A 23345-nucleotide genomic window follows, 5' to 3' on the forward strand; every position below is an offset into this window, starting at 1 on the left:
TTAAAATGTCCGGTTTTTTTAATGTATTAAGAACGTTTTCTCTTGGTTTATGTGAACGTTACAGAAACATTCCATTCTATCATCTTGAAAACGTTATGAAAACGTTATTACGGAATGTTCTTTAAATGTTTAAAATGTCCGTTTTTTTAATGTATTAAGAACGTTTTCTCTTGGTTTATGTGAACGTTACAGAAACATTCCATTCTATCATCTTAAAAACGTTATGCAAATGTTATTGGTTAACGTTCTTTAAATGTTTAAAATGTGCGTTTTCTTCATGTATTAAGAACGTTTTTTCTTGGTTTATGTGAACGTTACAGAAACATTCCATTCTATCATCTTGAAAACGTTATGAAAATGTTATTAGTTAATGTTCTTTAAATGTTTAAAATGTGCGTTTTCTTCATGTATTAAGAAAGTTTTTTCTTGGTTTATGTGAACGTTACAGAAACATTCCATTCTATCATCTTGAAAACGTTATGAAAATGTTATTAGTTAATGTTCTATAAATGTTTAAAATGTGCGTTTTCTTCATGTATTAAGAAAGTTTTTTCTTGGTTTATGTGAACGTTACAGAAACATTCCATTCTATCATCTTGAAAACGTTATGAGAACGTAATTGGTTAATGTTCTATAAATGTTTAAAATGTGCGTTTTCTTCATGTATTAAGAACTTTTTTTTTTTGGTTTATGTGAACGTTACAGAAACATTCCATTCTATCATCTTGAAAACGTTATGAGAACATCAGTCAAGCACAAATAACATGATAAAGACGTTGCAAGAACATTGTTTTGAGAACGTTTTCACTCAACATTATGAGAACATCAGTCAAGCACAAAAAACATGATAAAGACGTTGCAAGAACGTTGTAGTGAGAACGTTTTCGCTCAACATTATGAGAACATCAGTCAAGCACAAATAACATGATAAAGACGTTGCAAGAACATTGTTTTGAGAACGTTTTCGCTCAACATTATGAGAACATCAGTCAAGCACAAAAAACATGATAAAGACGTTGCAAGAACATTGTTTTGAGAACGTTTTCACTCAACATTATGAGAACATCAGTCAAGCACAAAAAACATGATAAAGACGTTGCAAGAACATTGTTTTGAGAACGTTTTCGCTCAACATTATGAGAACATCAGTCAAGCACAAATAACATGATAAAGACGTTGCAAGAACGTTGTAGTGAGAACGTTTTCGCTCAACATTATGAGAACATCAGTCAAGCACAAATAACATGATAAAGACGTTGCAAGAACTTTGTTATGAGAACGTTTTCGCTCAACATTATGAGAACATCAGTCAAGCACAAAAAACCTGATAAAGACGTTGCAAGAGCGTTGTTATGAGAACGTTTTCGCTCAACATTATGAGAACATACGTCAAGCCCAAATAACATCATAAAAACGTTCCAACAATGTTGTTCTAAGAATGTTTCCTCTCAACGTTACGAGAATGTTTTTGAACTATGAAAACATTATAAGAATGTTCCTGAAACATTATTTTAGGAATGTTTTTTTCTAACATTTACATAACTTTTACATAACGTTAGTGAAAGTTATGGAAACGTTCCCTGTTAGCTGGGTAGTCCAGAATGCCAGTGTTTTTCTTCCACCGCGCCCGCGTAAAAATCCCCGGCCAAATTCTATCTGTTTTTTTGACAAACAATTAAGGTCCTGTGGTTGTTTAATTGCCGTCCGTATCCACATCTAAATATATCACTTCAGAATTCACTGTTTATATCCTTTTTGACCACTGCAGAACACCTAGGTTGCGCTTAGCTGTAATACTATATTTTAAAGATCTAGATTGTATTACAGTGCTGTCAAGATATTTACAAGAGCAATATATTTCATCACCGCTCGAAAAATAAAAAGACTAATTTCCATGTGGATTCTATATCTTCCTATTTTTAAACAGATAATTGAATCATAATTTGGATATAATTTTCCTATCATTAAATTAAACAGGCTATGCATTTATTCTTATTATAACAAAACAGGAAATTACATTACAGCATAGGCTACTATGTTATTGACCACGTGAGCAGCGTTCAAAAGTGCGCAGGATCACGTGAATAGATCACCATCAGAGTTTTATCACTGAGGTGGTATGCAAATTTATTTTCACGGACTTCCATGTGAGAAACAATTAGGTAGCTATACTGTCCGATGGAAATGTTCGGGTTTCCGTGTTTACACTGTTATGCGGTATAGGGGACGCTACACATAATCTGAAAGAGTATAGCTACAGAATCTTAACCAAAACACATGGCGAAAAAGATGCAGAAACAAGTGTCATCATGTGTAATCATATGCATATGTAAAATAACGCGATCATCAACATTAAACAGCATATAAATCAAAACTGCCTAATGTTACTGAATAAAATGTCGACCCAGTACGAGCTGTGCAAGCATTAGGGGTGTTGATGGACTCAATCTACTCCGTCTATGTTTTGACCATCGTTCTGAATCCGATCCAGACATAGTCTTGTCTTTGAAAAAAAGCGATTTTCTCAGATTTTTGCACAAAATTTTGCTTTTTTTAATAAAACATACCCATATTTTAGTATTGATTAAAAAAATCATGATTAGGGTTAGGATTATTTTGTTGTTGTTGTTTAAAACCAGAGGTTCCCTTTCGAAAGGGAACTCGCGCTGCGTCAGCTTCGACGCTACGGGGAACGCCTCCAGCGTGACTGGTGCCTGAAATCACATTGAATCACGTCAATCCTATTGACCGGCGACAGCCTATGATGTCATCAAGGTGCGACCAGGAAGTATATAAGGGAGCCTTGCCAACATGACAGTATCTTTTTGTCTTCAGGGACTGTTTTGCCTGTCTTCACGTGAAACGTCTACAAGAAGGATAACAATGAAGTGTGCTGAGAACGCCACTTCTGCAGGTGTGTTTTGAATGTGTATCTTGCGCTTTGGATACACACACACTTTGCGTTTACTGTCTGGGAGAAGAGCATGCATGAGAGGTTTGCGAACCTCTTGTGAAAGTATTTGTGAGCGTTGTCCTCTGGAAACGCTCCGCTCTCGGTGGGACCTCTTCTCGAGGGGAGAGGTTTCAGCATCTGGGAACGGCCACCCTCGAGCTGAGGCTGAGCGGCGTCTAAATACCAAAAGCGCTTCCCAGATGGATCTGGCTCGTCGCTTGGAGACAGTTATGGTTCTTGAGGACGATCCAGATCGCGAGAGGCGGACCTCGGAGGAAGGAGCTGGATTTATGTTCCTCCTCCTCGTCTGCTGCTCTTCCACTCGAGCAGAGGATGGGTGAGTCAGTTAAAAATGCTGAAGCTTTTCTTACCATCCTGTCCCATGTACGGGAGTTGCTGGAAGTCATGGAACGCGCTGCGGGTAGACTGCAGCTGCCTTTGCGGCGCTTGAGGAGAAAGGCTGAGCGTCCAAACAGTTCGGACGATCGGTTTCTCTCCGCCCATGACCTCCCAACTCCTGGGAGTCTTCCATTCCTTCCAGATCTCCATCAGCAGATCTCGAGGGAATGGAAGAAACCATACTCAGCCCCGCATCTGTCGACATCGGTGAGCTAAATGTCGCTGATGTCGAGGGACTGCCTGGCTGGGTATGTGTCGATGCCGCCCGTGGACGAGATGTTATGTTTATCTCGCCTCTGGGCGGCCGGCGACACTGTGGCTCCCACCCTGCCGGTCTAAACGCCTGAATGGCAGGGCGTACATGTCAGTGGGTCGCGCTGCAGCGGCTTTGCACACCACAGCTGTGTTGCAGGCTTATCAGGCGGACCTGCTGAGGGACCTCGATCAGGGGGGAGGGACCCCCTGAGGCGGTAGTCGAGTCGCGCCGGACCGCGGTTTTCGCTCTCCGGGCCACCGTACAGATAGCGCCGATGGCGGCGAGGGTGGCCACGGAGAGACATCTGTGGTTAAACCGTTTGGACATGGGGGAGAAGGAAAAAATCCTTCCTCCCTGATGCCCCGGTTTCGCCATCTGAACTTTTCGGCACCTCCGTAGAGGCGGTGGTGGGAAAGTTCGGAGAGGCGAAGGTGCGCTTGGCGGCATTCAGGACATGCATTCCGCTGAGGTCCGGGACCGCGCCCAGGCAGTCGGGTGTCCCCGGCCCGTCCCAGTCTGAGGGCTGGAGACGGGAATAGCGAGCCAGAGTCGCCTCTCGAGCGCCCCGCCGCGGAGGACTGGGGCGCAGGGGAGGCGGGACACCCGCGACAGGAAGAGGAAGGAAGCCGGGGCTGGTAACCGGAACCAGCGCAGGCAGCAGACTCCACCCCCCGAGGAGCGCGGAGATGAACGCTGCCTTTTTTCCCTTCCTCTGGTTTTTCCCCCGGGCGCTTTTACATCAGGCCGGTGGCCTATGATGAGCAGAAAATGTAGGATTCTGCCGGCTCGCCTGGTTTGTTTGGTGAAAGCGCCCCCCTCAGGATGGCGGGCGGATACTAGCCTTATGGCTGGCTGGAAGCACCGCTGGGAGCGATTGGTGAGTCCCCCTCTCTGAGGGCGAAACATTTTCAAAACTATGTTTTTCAGAACTCCTATACCTTCGCTCGCCTGAGAGGTTTTCTGGGGAAATTTGGATCGCCGCTGGATCTTCGCAGGACCTGCAGCTCCCCGTGAGTAAGCTAAGAACGATCTTCTTTGCAACATTATGTGGTTGTGTGTGAATACCTCACTTTCTGCTAGTAGAGTCTGCTGCCTCTCCGTGCTATGTTTTCCCACACTATGTGGGTAACTGAATCGCGCTCTTGCCCGAGGGCTTGTAGTGTAAGAGGCGAGCTGTGTGTTTCCTAGTGTAAAAGTGGGAAGTAGCTGAAGACCGGGTATGCACTAACGCACGAGCTGTAGTGAGATCTGCGCCCACCTCTGCGGGGCTTTGGGAAAAGGGTTTTTGGGGCCTCATTGTGTATATTAGAGGTGATAATATTTCTTTCCCGGCCCTGAGTGGATCTAGTGCGGACTTATGTCGCACCACTTGGCCTAGGCTTTGTCAAGGATGGGGGCGTTCCCTTTTAATGAAGTTGTTCGCCCCTGGCCTGTCTTTTTATATAAGAACATGGCGTTGTTTATGCATCCTTGTTTCAGCCTCCTCTGTTTCAGAGTCGTCCGGCCAAGGCCCGCCCCCCTTTCTCTGCGTTCTGGGGTCACAAGTAATGCAGACGAGGTGGTGCAGGAGACAGCGACTTCGCCAGTGGTCGTGGGGTGGAACTAAGCGTCTTTTCGCCAGTACTGCTTCACCTCCTTTTAGGGCCCGGGTCGAGCTGAACATCGGGTAAACCTTCTGTTAATGCGGTTCTGGTTGGATGCTCCCCTGAGGCCCGAGCATTGCCATTTCGCCAGTACTAGATACTGTCATGTTGGCAAGGCTCCCTTATATACTTCCTGGTCGCACCTTGATGACATCATAGGCTGTCGCCGGTCAATAGGATTGACGTGATTCAATGTGATTTCAGGCACCAGTCACGCTGGAGGCGTTCCCCGTAGCGTCGAAGCTGACGCAGCGTCTCGTTCCCTGTTCTCAGGGAACCATGATTACATTCGTAACCCGAGACGATCTGTTCTATTGCATGTTCAGATATTCATACAACAAAATATAATATTAAAAGTGAAAATGATCGAAAATGCTGGCAGCAGTGGCTGGCAACAACAACAACAAAAAAATTAATGCTGGTGGGGAAAGAGTTAAAAAACGAACTGCAAAAATAGCATCAAAGTACAGCGTGGTCATACTATAATAAAATATACACAATAAAAAAACAAGATAACCAGAACATTTTGGCTGTATTTTTATAAAGTTAATTGGCAGTAATGCTAAAATATAATTCACACTAAAAAAATCTAATCTTATGAGGGAGAAATTTAATAGTAATTTTTTAATACATATAAAGAGAGAATCATAAAACATTTTGCATTTGTGCACTAATTTATGTGTGCATGGTCCTGAATTTTTATTTGGCCAAATACTTTACAACCACCCAGTGCTGACACTGCAAAGCTCATTTATCTGCATGTACAATTTAATATTTTATGAGCAGGTTAACTCTGCGAATCTCTCTCTTTCCAGCTCTCAGCTTTCTCTCTTACCTTCTTTTTTTTCAGCCCATTAAAGGAAGTAGGAATGGAGGAAAGGATGAGATGCATTCTGAGCATGAGACAGAAACCAGAGACAGTCAGATCTCCTCTACAGAAATATAAGGATATATGCCCTTCTTAAAAAATATACTTTCCTCTTAGGTGTCCCACTTCCCCTTTCCTGTTATCCATCCTTCTCTTTTGCTTGTTAAACAATAGATTATGATTGATGCTTGAGATGTGTAATGTTGTGTATTGCTGTGTGTGAGTTACTGTTATTTTCGATCGTTCTGTGGCCCTCACGACACTGTGTGGAGATTACAATTTCATCCAGCGAATTGCTATTGAACCCAACTAAGCATTTTGACTGTGCTGTAGGCAGTATTATAATGCATTACAATATTGCATTACTCCCCCAAAAAGTAACTAATTGCGTTAATTAGTTACTTTTTTTTGGAAATTAATGTGTTTTTGTGTTATTTTTTCTTACCTGGACTGGACATTACAAAACAAGTTCACTCAAAAAAATTAACTTTCACTGTTGTTGGTTGCACTCAAATCATCCTTGTTTACATTACTTAAAAAACTCATGTAACAAAAGTTACTTAGATTTACTGAGTAGTTTCTACTTAAAACGAGTATTGTCAGCTTTACTTAATAAGTGTTTGTTTGGTTAACTTAACATTGCTGAGTGAAACGAACAAACTGGGCAGTGGATCTGTAATTCCCAGGATGCTTTACAAGGGACTGCATTAGAAATTATACATTTAGGGATTAAAGTGTTATTTTATCTTTTTCAGTAAAGGGAAAGATGTTATTAGTTTATCTTAGTGTTATGTTGGACATTTAGAGGAGTTTCTGTAATTTTGTGGTTACCATTATGCAGAAGAGTGGTGCCTGTGTTTAGGCTGTCACTCATACACTCATACACTAGGTGGACTTCCTGTTCAGATATTTTTTAATTTTGTTTCTAAAAATATGTTTGTTGTTATATATAATAGTTATCCACTTACACTTGTAGAGCAAGTAGTTAATTTAATAAAGTAAATTAAATCAATAAATGTGCGCACCTAACATAACTTTTATAAATTTAACATAACATTATTAAGTAAACTGCACATATAAATATTATGTAACAGTGACAAATTCAAATGGTTTGTATGTACTGTAAGGGAATTTTGTCAGCTTTACTTGACTTTCTTTTGTTCATATAACTAAATTGTTATATGTAAAAATGACTCAATATAGTTGTGTGGAACCACTTGACCCTGCTTTCTTAAGTAAATGCAACAAATAATTTTTTTGAGTTTTGTAATGTAAAGGCCATTTCACACCAAAAATGAAATGTCTTAGAAGTTTAACACGCTTCCTTCAAATAAGACTAAAAGTAACTAAAGTGATTTATGTTTTTTATTAATATGGTTGAATTGGATCATCAAAGGTCAACAGCAAAGACATTGTTTAATAAAGTATGCAATACATCAATTATGTATTTAACATTTTAATGATTTCAGGTTTGATTAATAATTTTCATTTAGTTTTTATTTATTTAGAGGAATACTGAATCTGTTTTTGTGCAAGTGAGGTTAGTAAATGCCTGCTCACATTTAGTCCAGAATTACAATATGTTTACACAACAAACACAAAGCCTCTGCACTTACTCACGATTTCTCTCAACATGGGGACAGGAGAGGTGTCAGTCAATAAATGGGAAAGTAAATACAAAGTAACTTGCATTACTTGTTTGAAAAAGTAACTCAGATATTTTCTTGTAAATTTAAAAGTACCTTGTTACTTTAGCCGTTACTTTAAAAAAGTAATCCGATTACAATTAACGTTATTTGTAATGCGTTACTCCCAACACTGGCTGTAAAGGTGCCACTTCAGTTCAAGAACACACAGTAAAATAGCGATAAAAGCTTGATAATTATTGAAATAAATGCATTGTTAGTTACTGGAAAGAATGCTTATTTGTTGATATTAACATTTGAAATATAAACAAACAGCCACGTAGACCTGCAGGGATGAAATGAGGATGTGAAATCAAGTCAGATCGGTTATATAAGCTTGTGTGTAAGCAGAAAGGCCTTTTTTTGGAACCAGACTCTGATGATAGGAGAGGAGACTAATAGTAATAAATTACCAGAAAGACACCTGACGACTTGTGTGTTTAATTCACAAATTGAGAATTTTCCATCACAACACTTGTATCTGTGTGCATACAGTCAAACCAAAAATTATTTAGACACCAGATATAATTTTTTACTAGTGGGTGCAGGACACTATAGTTAATTTATGTAAGTGAGGATAGCATAATAAAGTAAATGTGACATTTTATACCCAAACATTCTTCATACAGTGGACTACTAGTAAAATACACATTTGTTCAATTCAAACTTAAAAATTGATTTGGGAGAATTATTACTGAATTATCTATACCAATAACCTATTGAAAATAATGAATGAAGATGAACCTTATAAATAGGCTATATATATATATATACACACCTATTTTTTTTATGTGGCAAAATTGGCCAGTTATTTCACTTACACTGTTCTGCATGGCTGACCATTGGAGAGAAATAAACAAATGCAATGCAATGTTTTAAACAACTTTATTCAAAGCATGCTGCACCACTTCAAGTTTGCAAGTCAAAATTACAAAATACTCCATGCAGCATTGAGGTCTTCCTCAGAAAGTGCTTGACACACCGAGCATCGCGCATGCAGAGGGAGAGACGTCAGCCGCTGTGATCAGGGAAGAAATCATTTGAAAACGTGCAAGTGCCCCACCAGACGAGCATCTCTCCCCTCACGTGCTCTCGGTCACGGGTTAAACTCCAAGAAAATACATTTTTACATCTTAAAAATCAATTCAAGGTGCAAAGGTCACCGTTCACAAAACAACATGCTTTTGGAAGTGATTGTCTACAAACCAGGGTGGTGGTGGGTTTGGGCAAGTCAGAATTTCTCCAATTAGCCTAAGGCTTGAAACCCCCACCCCCAAAAGGGAGTCAAAACACAATATTTGGAGAGTCTTAGTAAATGTAGGCTACATATCTTTTCATACAAGTATAGGTTTCAAATAGGGTTTTCAGTAATAATAAGTTAGACCGATTAAGCTATTTTTACATGTTGCTAAATTGCTCCGGCAAGGAAGTAACCATGACAACACCTTGTGCATTATGACGAATTTTGTGCGGGTGCGTCAATAAATCATAACAAGTTATCACTTTGTTATGACAAAAAACCATTGTGTTTTGTTTAAACTACAACGGACTTTTAGAAAATAGCCTAGTTGCGCAGAAGCTACATTTTGTGTCCCCCCTCACGCGAAAGTCATTGTATAATTCGCATACTTTTACAAACATAATGCAGTAATACTACTGTTTTTTTTATGAGGTAAAAACGTGTAAACACTTCACTGTAAAAAATCACAAGCAAAACTACCTCAAATACAAAAAGCTACGTAAACATGAATAATACATTCTCATTTTGTAAACATGCAGTTGCATCTCTGTCATCTTTGCTTCAGGAACAGTTCATCCTCGTCGCCTTTTCTTCCCAGAGCACAAAGGGAGTGAACACGTAAGTTGCATATCTTCCTGCATCCCAATCTGAGGACAATTGCTGGCCGGGTTACCGGTTACACCCGTGGCTAGCTCAGTCCGATCATCACCGCCTCGACGTCTTTGGATGGTCTCCGGTCCTTGACTAGGAAGTTAATCATACTTTCGGACTTTATCATGAGGTTGCAACCGAGAAAGAAGATCCCGAACATCACCGTGAGTGAAAGAACGCACAACACCGCGATCTGCACCACGCGCGTAACGAACAGCTTGCGCTCGTCATGAGCGAGACCTAAAGACCCGCCACCGTCGTTTGCGGCCACCTCGCTCCCGTTACCCGTGCAGCAATCAACTAGTGTCCCCGCGAGCTCTTGACTGCGGTTAAGCAGAACGCCGTGCGTAAACAGCGTGTGGTTGAAAAACGTTCCGTTCATCCTGAGCGGGGACGCAGAACACTGACGCTGAAGACAATCGAGCTTCTTATGGCGTAAGCTCACTTTCTGCAACTGCCTGTTGAGTCGGACAAGTTTTGTGAGGAGAAAAAGTATTAAAAATATCTCCTAAAATCATTTGGGATGGTTCATGCCTTCAGTTTACACGCAAATTGGATACAAAAGTGCCCCGTTTCTCTCACACTTCAGTCATTAAGTAATCTTTACAAGCACGATCAACGCCCAATGCACTTGCAAAGCCAATGCAACTCAGATGAGACCTGCGCGCAGGTTTCGTGTGTGTGTGTGTGTGTGTGTGTGTGTGTATGTGGTCCATGTGGAAGGGAGTGGGGGCCGGGAGAGAGAGAGAGCGCGCGCACGATCAGCCTGGATGTCGCCAGGGAGACCATTCTGTGTCACAGCTAGATATCAATGGGATTTGATCCAGTGGTCAAAAATGTCATACCTTGATCGGTCTGGAAATTTACAAGAAGCGTCCAAAGGAGCTGGACGCATCTCTATGATATTTTAAAGAAAGTGATTGTTGAAGTCTCTCCATTTCATCTTGACCTATTCAGAACCTGCGTTTATCACATTGGAAATCACTTTTTTGAAGTGTTTTTGGTGTGAAGCCAAAGGCACTTTTTAAAATAGAAATGAAATGAAGCCTATGACACAATAACTTTCTTAACCCTGTAAAGCCAAATATATGAAATAATAGTCAGAAAAAATATTTTTGGAGATGGGTCAGTGTATTGAACTTTTAGACAAACTATTTAAACAATTATTTAAAAGAAAAAAAGTTTGCATATTTGTTTTTTGTTGAGTATATTTGATACATCAGGCTTTTATGACTTATAAGAGAATATGGCACTCATCCTCAAACAGGAAAAAACCCACCTTAAACATATGCAATTTGGTGCAGTTGCTGAGATTTAAATTGCCAGAAATTAAGATGAAATTCTCATAGCTTGTAATGTAAATCAATAAGGTCTTTATAACTGTACTATGAAATGCATTTATCAGTTACAAATATCAGTTGTCAATCGATATCTTCAAATAGATATTTTTAAATGCTTAGTTTTATGATCAAAGCCCTGTAGTTTTAATGCAAACATACAATATATGCAATGCAATGATGACGAGATGTACAAACTTTCCTCAAAAGCCTTATGTATCATATTTGTTGCTCACATTTAAACATGATTTAAAACATTTAAAAAAAATGATGTATGCATTATCAAGTAAACCTGCTTCAATCCAGTAAGTGTTCAATCTGAAATATAATTAACAATATAAATCAGTAGATTTCACAGCAAAGAGACGTGTACCACACCATTAAGGTGGACATTTTTACAATTATGTTAAAAGTCCTTTTACTTGATAAAAAAAAAGTAGAATAAACTATCAATCAGATGACAGAAGGCATATTAGAAGATTGTGTGCAACAGGTTTTCCAGCAAAGTTTTGACCATGTTGATCATTTAAATCATATTTGGAGTTGGTTTAATCAGGTCAAATATTATTTAATATCACAGAATATATGTATTAATATATTTACTACAATATTTAGTAGAGATAGTTCACCTAAAAATAAATGATTTACTCATGTCGTTCAAAACCATGTATGACTTTTTTTTTTTCTAGAAAACGAAGATATTTTGAACAATGTCTTGGTGTGTGTGTGTGTGTGTGTGTGTGTGTGTGTGTGTGTGTGTGTGTGTGTGTGTGTGTGTGTGTGTGTGTGTGTGTGTGTGTGTGTGTGTGTGTGTGTGTGTGTGTGTGTGTGTGTGTGGAAAACCCTATGTAATTTGGACAAAATGTCCGAAATCCTTGTCCTCGTGGGGACATTTTTTGGTCCCAATTAGGAAACAGCTTATAATTCATACATTCAAGTGATGTTTTTTGAAAATGTAAAAATGCAGAAAGTTTTGTGTGATGGGTAGGTTTAGGGTAGGGTTAGTGTAAGGAGAATATACAGTTTGCACAGTATAAAACTCATTATGTCTATGGAATGTCCCCATAAAACATGAAAACACAACGTGTGTGTGTGTGTGTGTGTGTGTGTGTGTGTGTGTGTGTGTGTGTGTGTGTGTGTGTGTGTGTGTGTGTGTGTGTGTGTGTGTGTGTGTGTGTGTGTGTGTGTGTGTGTTTGTGATTTTTGTGATTTATGGGGACACAAATTTGTATAATGACACGGGTATTACACTGGTTTTACAACATAAACATGAAATATGAGGACATTTCAAATGTCCTCATATTTAAAATAGCTTTAAAAACATACTAAACAATGTTTTATTAAAAAGGTAAAAATGCTGAATGTTTCCTGTGATGGGTATAGGTTTAAGGGGGTAGTGCACTCAAAAAAATATTTTGGTCTAAATATAAGTTTTATGTATTTGAATTACATTACAATTTTCCATCCATTTGGACTACATAGTTTTAACATAAACAAACAAATAAACTTAATGTGATTCATATTTGTCAGTCAAACGTAAATGAAATAGGTAAGTTTTATGTAATGGTACACAGAAAAATGCCCATGATAAATTAACACAGCCTAGTGCACACTACTGAGATAAAGTACCATTGAAGCAGTGTTCAAGTTAATGAGATAATTGAGTGATGATTGAGAATTAATCATGAACACCTGATGATAATTAGCAGAATCACTGATGGAAAGAAAAATATAAGAACTACAACTGACTTCAGCCACAGCCTTAGATGAAATCAACTGAAGATAAAAGAAGACATTAAATCTCTGAAGATATCAGTAGATGAGGATTAAACAACTTCACAAACAGCATTATCAGCTTCACGCATTACTAACCAGACTGACTTTATTTCTGTAATTTCTGTTTTAATGAAAATAATAGTTTCGTAGTATGGAAGTCACCATACTGGAGATCAGTGTCTGCTTTAGTTGGGCTCTTGACCCTTACTTTTTTTAGCTTTAGTTTTTCTCTGGCTCCTTTAACTGTGTGTTTATAAAGCACATTAGTTATTTCAAGGGAATCCAAGAGAAAATATTATCAGGTGATGTTGGCTATTTGTTTTGGCCTGAATCACTGCTCTAATTTAGAGGCTAATTTGCTGGTTATAGAGGTAATGTGTTATTAATTGTTGTATTCATAGTATTAGCCATGTGATTATGCAGCACAAGATACAGGACGGTTGTGTTAATTGAATAATATCCAGATAAAAAATAAAAAAAGTGCACAAAAGGTTTTAATCTACGGCATTACTTAGACACACAGACATCATGAATCAGCGTTTGAATCTCTACAATGGTGACAATAAAAAAAAAAATAAACAGATAAACAGATCAACTTTCAACTAAAATGTCACGACAAAAACAGCAAAAGTAAAAGCAATTTGTAAGTATCAAAGAAAATTTGTCAATTCAGATGCATAATTTATTCATGCCGCAATGCATGCTGGGACACATGGGGGGGGGGGGTTGATTGGTGGTACCCAACATGCACTGCAGCTTGAAGATTTTAATTGATTGTCACCATTGTTGAGATTCATACATTGATTCTTGATGTCTGTGTATATCTAAGCAATGCCATAGATTTAAATCCTGCATATTATTCGAATACTGCAATGGTCAAGTCAAGTCAAGTCAACTTTATTTATATAGCGCTTTTAACAATGTAGATTGTTTCAAAGCAGCTTTACAGTGTTAAACAGGAAAATAATGCAGCATAATTTTATTCAGCTGTATAGCCATTCTGGAAAAATTTCAAGTATCATACAGTGACAGTGTGGGCTTTAGATCAATAATTTGATCAGTAATTTAGTTTAAATGGTTAATTTAGTTTATTATTTAGATGTATTTCGATGTTTAGTTGAAAAATTTAGTGTCCCCAACTGAGCACGCCAAGCCAGAGGCAACAGTGGCAAGGAAACCAAAACCCCATTAGGTGACCTAATGGAGAAAAATAAACCTTGGGAGAATGGTGCTGTGCTGTAACTCGTGCTGTAGAATCATATGGCAACTATTATGAATAAAACAAAACTATTAACACAGTACCACATTAACCAGAGTATTAGACTCCGAATGAGATCAGTGATTTAGCCACACAATGTCATTAACAATATATATAAATAGCCAACATCACCAGATATTCTCTTGGATTCCCTTGCCATAACAAATGTGCTTTATAAACACACAAAGGAGCTAGAGAAAAAAGTTAAGAGCCCAACTAAAGCAGACACTGATCTCCAGCATGGTGACTTCAAACAAAACTATAAACAGAAAATTACAGAAATAAAGTCAGTCTGGTTAATAATGCGTGAAGCTGGTAATGCTGTTTGTGGAGTTGTTTAATCCTCTTCTGCCAAGATCTTCAGATTTAAAGGTCCCGTTCTTCGTGATCCCATTTTTCAAACTTTAGTTAGTGTGTAATGTTGCTGTTAGAGCATAAATAATACCTGTAAAATTATAAAGCTCAAAGTTCAATGCCAAGCGAGATATTTTATTTAACAGAAGTTCCCTTTCAAAGCCTACAGCGAACGGCCGGTTTGGACTACATCCTGGTATTTCCTGCTTTAATTACGTCAGTAGAGCAGTTTGTTGACTAACCTCCGCCCACAAGAATACGCGAAAAAGGGGGCGTGGTCTTGTTGCTCCCTCGTGGAGAAGAGGGAGTGTTGCGTTTGGTTCGGTTCGGTTGCGTTTGTCGCCATCAGACGCTGTTATTTTCATCCCGGAGTCAAATCACCTTTGTTTTGCCTTCAGGGGCTGTAGTTTGAGCGCGTTCATCTCCCCGTTATGGTAAGAGGCGTGACCTTCCCGGGCAACGTGAGCTAAGCTGCTGTCGAATCACAACACGGGAACCGCTGGCACTATCAGAACTCGATACGTATTTCTGAAGGAGGGACTTCATAGAACGAGGAAATTCTCAGGCCGTTTTGAGGACAGTGAAAACAGCGGTATACAGATAAGTAAATTGTGTGAAAAATACTGTGTTTTTTTACACATGAAACATTAACACGTTATATTGCACACTGTAAACACAATCAAAGCTTGAAAAAAACACGAAAAACTGGACCTTTAATGTCTTCTTTTATCTTCAGTTGATTTCATCTAAGGCTGTGGTTGAAGTCAGTTGTAGTTCTTGTGTTTCTCTTTCCGTCAGTGATTCTGCTCATTATCATCAGGTGTTCATCATTAATTCTCAATCATCACTCAATTATCTCATTAACTTGAACACTGCTTCAATGGTACTTTATCTCAGTAGTGTGCACTAGGCTGTGTTAATTTATCATGGGCATTTTTCTGTGTACCATTACATAAAACTTACCTATTTCATTTACGTTTGACTGACAAATATGAATCACATTAAGTTTATTTGTTTGTTTATGTTAAAACTATGTAGTCCAAATGGATGGAAAATTGTAATGTAATTCAAATACATAAAACTTATATTTAGACCAAAATATTTTTTTGAGTGTGTAGGGGATAGAATGTACAGTTTGTACAGTATAAAAACCATTACGCCTATGGAATGTCCTCACTTAGCAAAACAAACCTGTGTGTGTGTGTGTGTGTGTGTGTGTGTGTGTGTGTGTGTGTGTGTGTGTGTGTGTGTGTGTGTGTGTGTGTGTGTGTGTGTGTGTGTGTGTGTGTGTGTGTGTGTGTGTGTGTGTGTGTGTGTGTGTGTGTGTGTGTGTGTGTGTGTGTGTGGACTGGTAATCCCAACGTTATGGGGACAAAATGTCCCCACAAAGATGCCAATATCCGCAATCCTCATCCTTGTGGGGAAATTTTTTGGTCCCCATGAGGAAAACATCTTATAAATCAGACTGTGATGTTTTTTGAAAATGTAAAAATGCAGAATATCTCCTGTGATGGGTAGGTTTAGGGGCAGGGGCAGTAGGGGGATAGAATATACGGTATGTACGGTATTAAAACCATTACGCCTATGGAAAGTCCCCATAAAACATAAAAACCCAACATGTGTGTGTGTGTGTGTGTGTGTGTGTGTGTGTGTGTGTGTGTGTGTGTGTGTGTGTGTGTGTGTGTGTGTGTCCATACAATAAATATAAATTGGACCCAACACAACCTTGAACCCAATTGACTTTCATTGTATGGACAAGAATTTATGGCTGTGAAATAAAGCATAGTAGAATAAAACATAAAAAATATAAATGGCGGTTTGAACATAATTAAGGTTTGAACAAGTTAAAATGACATCTGGTTTCCCAAGAGACCAGGCCAATGCAGTTCCAAATATCACAAGAATTATGAAACAAACAAAGTCTATTTGATTGATTTACACAGAGTACAGTATTCTCCAGTGAAGCTGTGACAATAATTTGAAAAAGTGAGGACAGTGCGAGAGATGCTGCCAGGCGAGTGTGTCGAGAGCGCGCGGGCGGACGGGCGTGCGGTGGCTGGCAAATGTCATACTGACAGAGAAAACCGTGGGAGAGAAGAGACGGGGATAAATTAAGAAATGAAAAACGAAGTGTCGATAAAACCAGAGCAAACTTTTCTGTGACAGTCGAGCTGTTCTGCGCTCACTATTGATTCCTCACTTCCTTTGCCAAAAAATAGAGAAAGCATTTTTTAATTAATTGAGGCACTGAGATATAATAACAGGATTATAGGATTATTCTACTTCCAAGCAAATGTCTATTTTCTACCTGTCAGACAACCTGCCTGTAAGAATGATTGCTGGTTTAATAAAAGTGCTTAATTAATTTGTGCAAAGGTCACTTAAAGGACTACTTTGTGGTCAAATTCCATTATTGTTTAGAATGCAATTCGAATGCTGTTGCTATAAATAAGACTGCAGTGCCATGTTTTTCAACCCTTTCTTTGTGTACTCGCATTGTGTTTTTAATCATTTATTGCGTGGATTGATATGAAAAGAAGCTTAAGAGCGTAATCACATACATGCTGCATATCTCCCACACCGTTTCAGTGGACTTCACACATTACTAACTTCCTTTGTGCTTTCTCTTGCAGTTCCTGGCTGGATGAGACACATAGACTTATATTACTATTCCTATGAGTCCAGCATGTAGCTGAAAAACTGCGTATTTCACAGATTTAGATACTGACGGATCTCTACACTTCTTAGTAACAGGCAACCTTTATGCATAGTGACAGATGGCTGGTTATTTTGGTTGGAAAAAGAGATGGAGGAAAGGAATGAGATGCATGGATAGAGACAGAGGAGGTTGCAGGGTGAATGGTCAGAAAAGTGGGGAGATGTTTCCACTTAACTGAGGGAATTGGCAGCCTAGCAACAAAATTTAGGCAAAGATGTCCCCTAGCAACCAAGTAGGTTTCATCCCTTATCCTACTGCACAGACGCTTGCACACAGAAACTATAGCGGTGAAGTTCAACAATGCAGTGAGACAAAAAACATGTACATACACAAACATGCTCACAAACAAATATGCAGATAAACAGGACGCCTTGTTCTCTGTTTGTTATTTTATAGTTGAATTACTGCAGTTGATTCTGAATAAAACATCTCACATTTTAACCTTACAACTGTTTGTTGTCTGTGGGGGGTTCAAACCTCCTCTCTCTATCTAAATGACACTTAGCTGAGTTCACCCAGCGAGTGCATTAGCAGTCTAGCGCTAAGCAGAAGACACAGAGAGGTCTCGCAGCATTGTGCTGTGTGCGCTCACATCTGTTTGTGACTTATTTGAATTTGTGTGAGACACTCAGCATCACTGACTTCATTTTTAGTATTAAAAAAGATAGTTTCTCCATCCATACATTCAAAAAAGCAGCGTCAACTGGTTCCATGCAACTATATTGAGTAATTTTTACAAATAACAATTTAGTTATATGAACAAAAGAAATTCAAGTAAAGCTGACAAAATGTATTTGAGTAAATACAAACCATTTGAATTTGTCACTGTTACATATCATTTATATGTGCAGTTGACTTAATAATGTTATGTTAAATTTATAAAAGTTTATGTTATTTATCGATTTTTATCGGAGCAATGGAAGAAGGTGGCCTGGTCTGATGAATCACGTTTTCTTTTACATCACGTGGATGGCCAAGTGTGTGTGGCTTACCTGGGGAACACATGGCACCAGGATGCACTATGGGAAGAAGGCAAGCCGGCGGAGGCAGGCTGATGCTTTGGGCAATGTTCTGCTGAGAAACCGTGGGTCCTGCCATCCATGTGGATGTTACTTTGACACGTACCACCTGCCTAAGAATTCACAGCAAAAAAAAGAAAAGTTGACATAACTAAAAATTGTAAGGCAACTTGCTGCACAGCTTTTTTGAGTTTACTCAACCTTTAAACAAAGTAGTTCACTTAACTCAATTAACTGAGTATGGTCACATGTCTCCCAATTTAAAGCTACACTTTGTGATATTTTCCCCCATCTAGCGGTGAAAATGTATATGACCATCCAGTGAATATTAGTTTCTGTTCCTCTCAATTCCGATTTCGTTTTAACTCCTGCGGTGTCCGATTTAGTCCAAGATTAACATGGCTTCCAGTTCGACCTCGTCCACATTCGACACGGTGCCATCGAGTGTTAAAACGCGAAAGGCGAAGCTTGAATTTACGGGTATGTCCCTCTTTGGCTAATGTACTTTCAAGATGGAGGGGCAACATGGCAACCGAACCCCTCACCCGTATGTATTTTTAATGGCATATTATAAACTTACGAGAATACTTTATTACTTGAAAGAAGTAAATATACATTAATGAGCACATATATTTTTGAAAGAACTAAGTGTTTTTAGCTAAGAATAAACAAAAAAAGTTACACAGTGTAGCTTTAAGATCTTTTGTTCAGCTGATTGAGTTTTTATAGTTTTTGATTTTGTGTTGAAAATTGTAAAAAAAATTATGTCACCATCATGCCATGGTGATCAGTGTTTTCTTTAGTTGGGCAGTTTGATGACTTTTTAATGTTTGTGTTTCTCTGGCTGAGAGTTAGAGTTTGCTGTGGCAAGAAAAGCAAGAGAAAACACAATCAGATGCTGTTGGCTGCTCTATGATAAGAATATAATCATTGTGTAGTAGCTTAATTCACTGATTTTATGACTGAGTTTAATATGAGCAATATACTATTAACTTCGTTTTCTAGAAAATATCCAGCACGGTTTTAATCAGAAAAGCTGAATAAGGTTTAACCCCATAACTGTCACCGTCCTGGCGGGATGCCTGGCGCACTTTTTTTGATCGCCTTTTTTTCGTATCATATATTTTAGTAATTATCATAAAATAGGTATCATTTGAAAGCTTACGAACTCAAATTCATCCTGTGAAAACAGTTTTGAAATCAGACTTTGCGTTACCATGGAAACGGTACACTAAATTCTTCTAGCAGGCTCCTCCCCTAATGGTCGGCGTCATGTTTCATATAACAACATGTATTTTAACTACTGTAAGTAGTTAAACTTATAGTCAAAATCTTTTCTAATCTTGACAAAACACATATCGTCGGAAAGGTCTAAGTCTCAAGGTTCCATATTTGGTGCTGTTTTGTGAAAAATTTACAGGAAACTGCATTAAAAAAAACAATCAATGGAATGTGGATGACACCCAGTGGCTATTTTTGGTATAGCGCCTAAACAAACTCTCATGGGGACATCAATTTTTGTGATATCAACTTCAAATTTGGAACACAACTTGGTTAGACATATGGCTTTGATTTTATAGTAATTTTATAGTAAAACTTTTTTGTAAAATATATATTTTATGTAAAATAAAAAATATTTATTACAGTATTTTTCATTTACAGTCAATTTAAACTTCCATAACTTTTTCATACTTCCATATTTTGAAATGCTTTCTGAAATGAAATCTAAGTGTCTTCTTTAAAACAAGTCCAAACTTAGGTCTACATTCCAAAGCATTCTTGAATTACAGCCCTTAAGTTTGGATAGTGCATTTTCATGACTATTCTCAAAAAGGGGGGTGACAGTTAAGGGGTTAAAACAGTTTGTACATATAGCACTTTGACCCCCTGTGAGGATTACTCACAGACATCAAGAATCAGCCTATGAATCTCAACAATAGTGACATGCTTCATGCCGCAATGCATTCTGGGAGCCTTGGATGAGTTTTGCATGATGCACCCAGAATGCATTAACTTGTTGCAACTTGTATGCTTGTTAATTACTGCTAGGTTGGTCCAACAATTGTTGAACCAACTTCTTTTCACTGGTTAAGCCAACTTTTTTTGCATTTAATTGTCCAGTTAACTAAAACATAATCATTAGTCTAAATCTTTTGCGTTGGACCACAAAGCAAAAATGGTTCAGGAATGGTTTGAGGAGCACAACAATGAGTTTGAGGTGTTGACGTGGCCTCCAAATTTCCAAATCTCCAAATCTCAATCCAATCGAGCATCTGTGGGATGTGCTGAACAAACAAGTCTGATCCATGGAGGCCCCACCTTGCAACTTACAGGACTTAAAGGATCTGCTGCTAACATCTTGGTGCCAGATACCACAGCACACCTTCAGGGCTCTAGTGGAGTCCATGCCTTGGCGGGTCAGGGCTTTTTTGACAGCAAAAGGGGGACCAACACAATATTAGGTCATAATGTTATGCCTGATCGGTGTATTTTACTTTTTCAACCTACAACCTTCAAATGCCCAAATATCGGTTCCTTTTTTTTTCCAATAAAATCAATGTACTATATTTTAGTTCAATAATGATTTTAGATATGAAAATGAAATTTCCAAAAGATATCACAATTATTTCAAGCTAATTTTGCTCCTCTAATTGCACAAAATGAAAGCTGAGATATCAAGATGGAATCTTATCCTCTTTTTAAGCATGAGCTCAAGGGTCGAATCAGTCAAGATGAACATTCTACCGAGACTATTATATTTATTTCAGTCTCAGGGAATATACCAATGCAGCAGTTCTTAATGGGATAATTTTTTAAGATTTATCTGGAAAGGAAGGAATTAGATTTAAAACACTATTGAAGGGAAACGGGGGAATGGCACTACCTTGTTTGCAAGATAATTATTAGTCTGCCCTTTGGTGTGTTTATGTAATCCGGCATATAAATCTAGATGGAAGGAAATAGAAAGTGTCAAATCTCAGGATGTCCCAGTCCAGGCAGCATTGGGAGATATTGGACTGATAAATATATTATTAACTATAGTTAATCCTTGGTTAAATTTATCCTTAAACATTTGAAAAGTAGTGAAATTATGCAATTTGAAAGATTCCATGGTATTGCTGGGCTGGTGTGTCTACGACAAGGAGTTTGTTCCCAACCAAACAGATAACAGGTTTAAAAGATGGACGACTAAAGGCTTAACTGTCTATTGGACATTTATGAATAAGGGGAAACTTCAGAGCTTTCAGATGCTTAAAGGAAATGTAGAAGGCTAGAAAACAAAGACTTTTATAGGTATTTCCAATTGTGTCACTATAGAGCATGCTATAGGAGATGTATTAGGGTTTGAAGGGTGCGGATTCTGAAATCCACTGCCGCTTCAATTAGTGGTGTCAACAATAATCGATTCGGCAATGCATCGCAATGCGGGGCATGCACGATTCAGCATCGATGCAGCTAAGTGCCATAATCGATTATGTCATGGTTTATTTTCTGGCCTTGAGTTGGACAATAAAGTTGTGAAGTTTCAATTACTTCCGGGGTCATAACAACAACAACAATCAAGATGGCTGAGGTGGAGGGAGATTACTGATTAATTAAAACACTTATGTTCACTGCTGGAAAAAGTTGGCTGTTATTATTGCTCTATTTAATGTCAAATGGTTTGAAAAACATTTCTCATTCAAAGCACTGAAAGCAGTGATTTATGTTTTCTTTTTCAGGTTTGAAAATGCCATATCCAATACTCTGTACCATTCAATTTTATTTTATTTAATGACATTTATGTCAAAGATACAGGAGAGTGATAATACACAAATAGCAGCCAATCAAATCTGTTGTTCAATATCTGACTGCTTGTGTGCAGTAGAATTTTGATGCATCGTAGAATCGAATTGAATCGAATCGTTACCTGGTGAATCGTAATCGAATCGAATTGTGAGGGCAGTCCCAATGCACACCCCTAGCTTCAATATACCTATATATATATATATATATATATATATATATATATATATATATATACAGTGGCAAGAAAAAGTATGTCAACCACTTGCAGAATCTTGGAAAATGTGAATAATTTTAACTAAATAAGAGAGATCATACAAAATGCATGTTATTTTTTATTTAGTACTGTCCTGAATAAGATATTTTACATAAAACATGTTTATAGTCCACAAGACAAAAAAAATTCTGAATTTATTAAAACTACCCCGTTCAAAAGTTTATGAACCATTGATTCTTAAATTGTGTGTCGTTCCCTGGATGATTCATGGCTGTTTTTTTGGTTTGTGATGGTGGTTCATGAGTCTCTTGTTTGTCCTAAGTTAAACTGCCCAATGTTCTTCAGAAAAATCCTCCAGGTCCTACACATTCTTCAGTTTTCCAGCATCTTTTGCATATTTGAACCCTCTCCAGCTATGATTTTGAGATCCATCTTTTCACACTGATGGCAATTGAGGGACTCAAATATAACTATTAAAAAAGGTTGAAATATTCACTGATGCTCCAGAAGGAAACACTATCCATTAAGAGCCAGGGGGTCACTACGTGCCTAATTCCAGGGTGAAAACGTCAACAAGTGGACACGTATGGACACGTGAATCTGATTAACTGACAATGTGTAGAAATTTACTATGACTATCTATTTTCGCTAAGCCAATCAGAATCATTCAACCTGCAGTAATGACCTAGCTAGACCTTGAAAAGAGTATAACTGTTCAGAAATTGTATGTACGAAAATCTGGTAGAGAGAGAGAGAGCGCGGCCTACGAACTCCTTGTGAGACTTGAAGCTGGCTTCTGCTGATGAAACTGCAAACTATTTTTCAGTATTTTTTTTAATTAATTGCACTCCTGACTCTTGGTCTTCATTCTTCACAACTGGTCTTGGGTCCTGTTGCTAGGTTTTTCTCCACACCTGCTCAGATCAATCAACAGTCATATAGATCCAATTGTTGGCAAAGGTGCGGGGGCCACAAGGCAAATCATTTCCACATTTTCTGGAGCTGTCTTTCTATTAATCAATATTGGTATGAGATACATAAATTCCTTTCAGTTTTGAGGTGATGTACTTGGGTTTGGTTCCCAGTGATTTTCCAAACAAATACCTGTTCAGAATCCTAAAAATAGAACGCAATTACAAGAAAGTGACTGCATGCAACCATGTTACCTATACTCTTGAAGACTG

The sequence above is a fragment of the Gobio gobio genome (genome assembly GCF_949357685.1).
Source record: "Gobio gobio genome assembly, chromosome: 1".
Lineage (NCBI taxonomy): Eukaryota > Metazoa > Chordata > Actinopteri > Cypriniformes > Gobionidae > Gobio > Gobio gobio.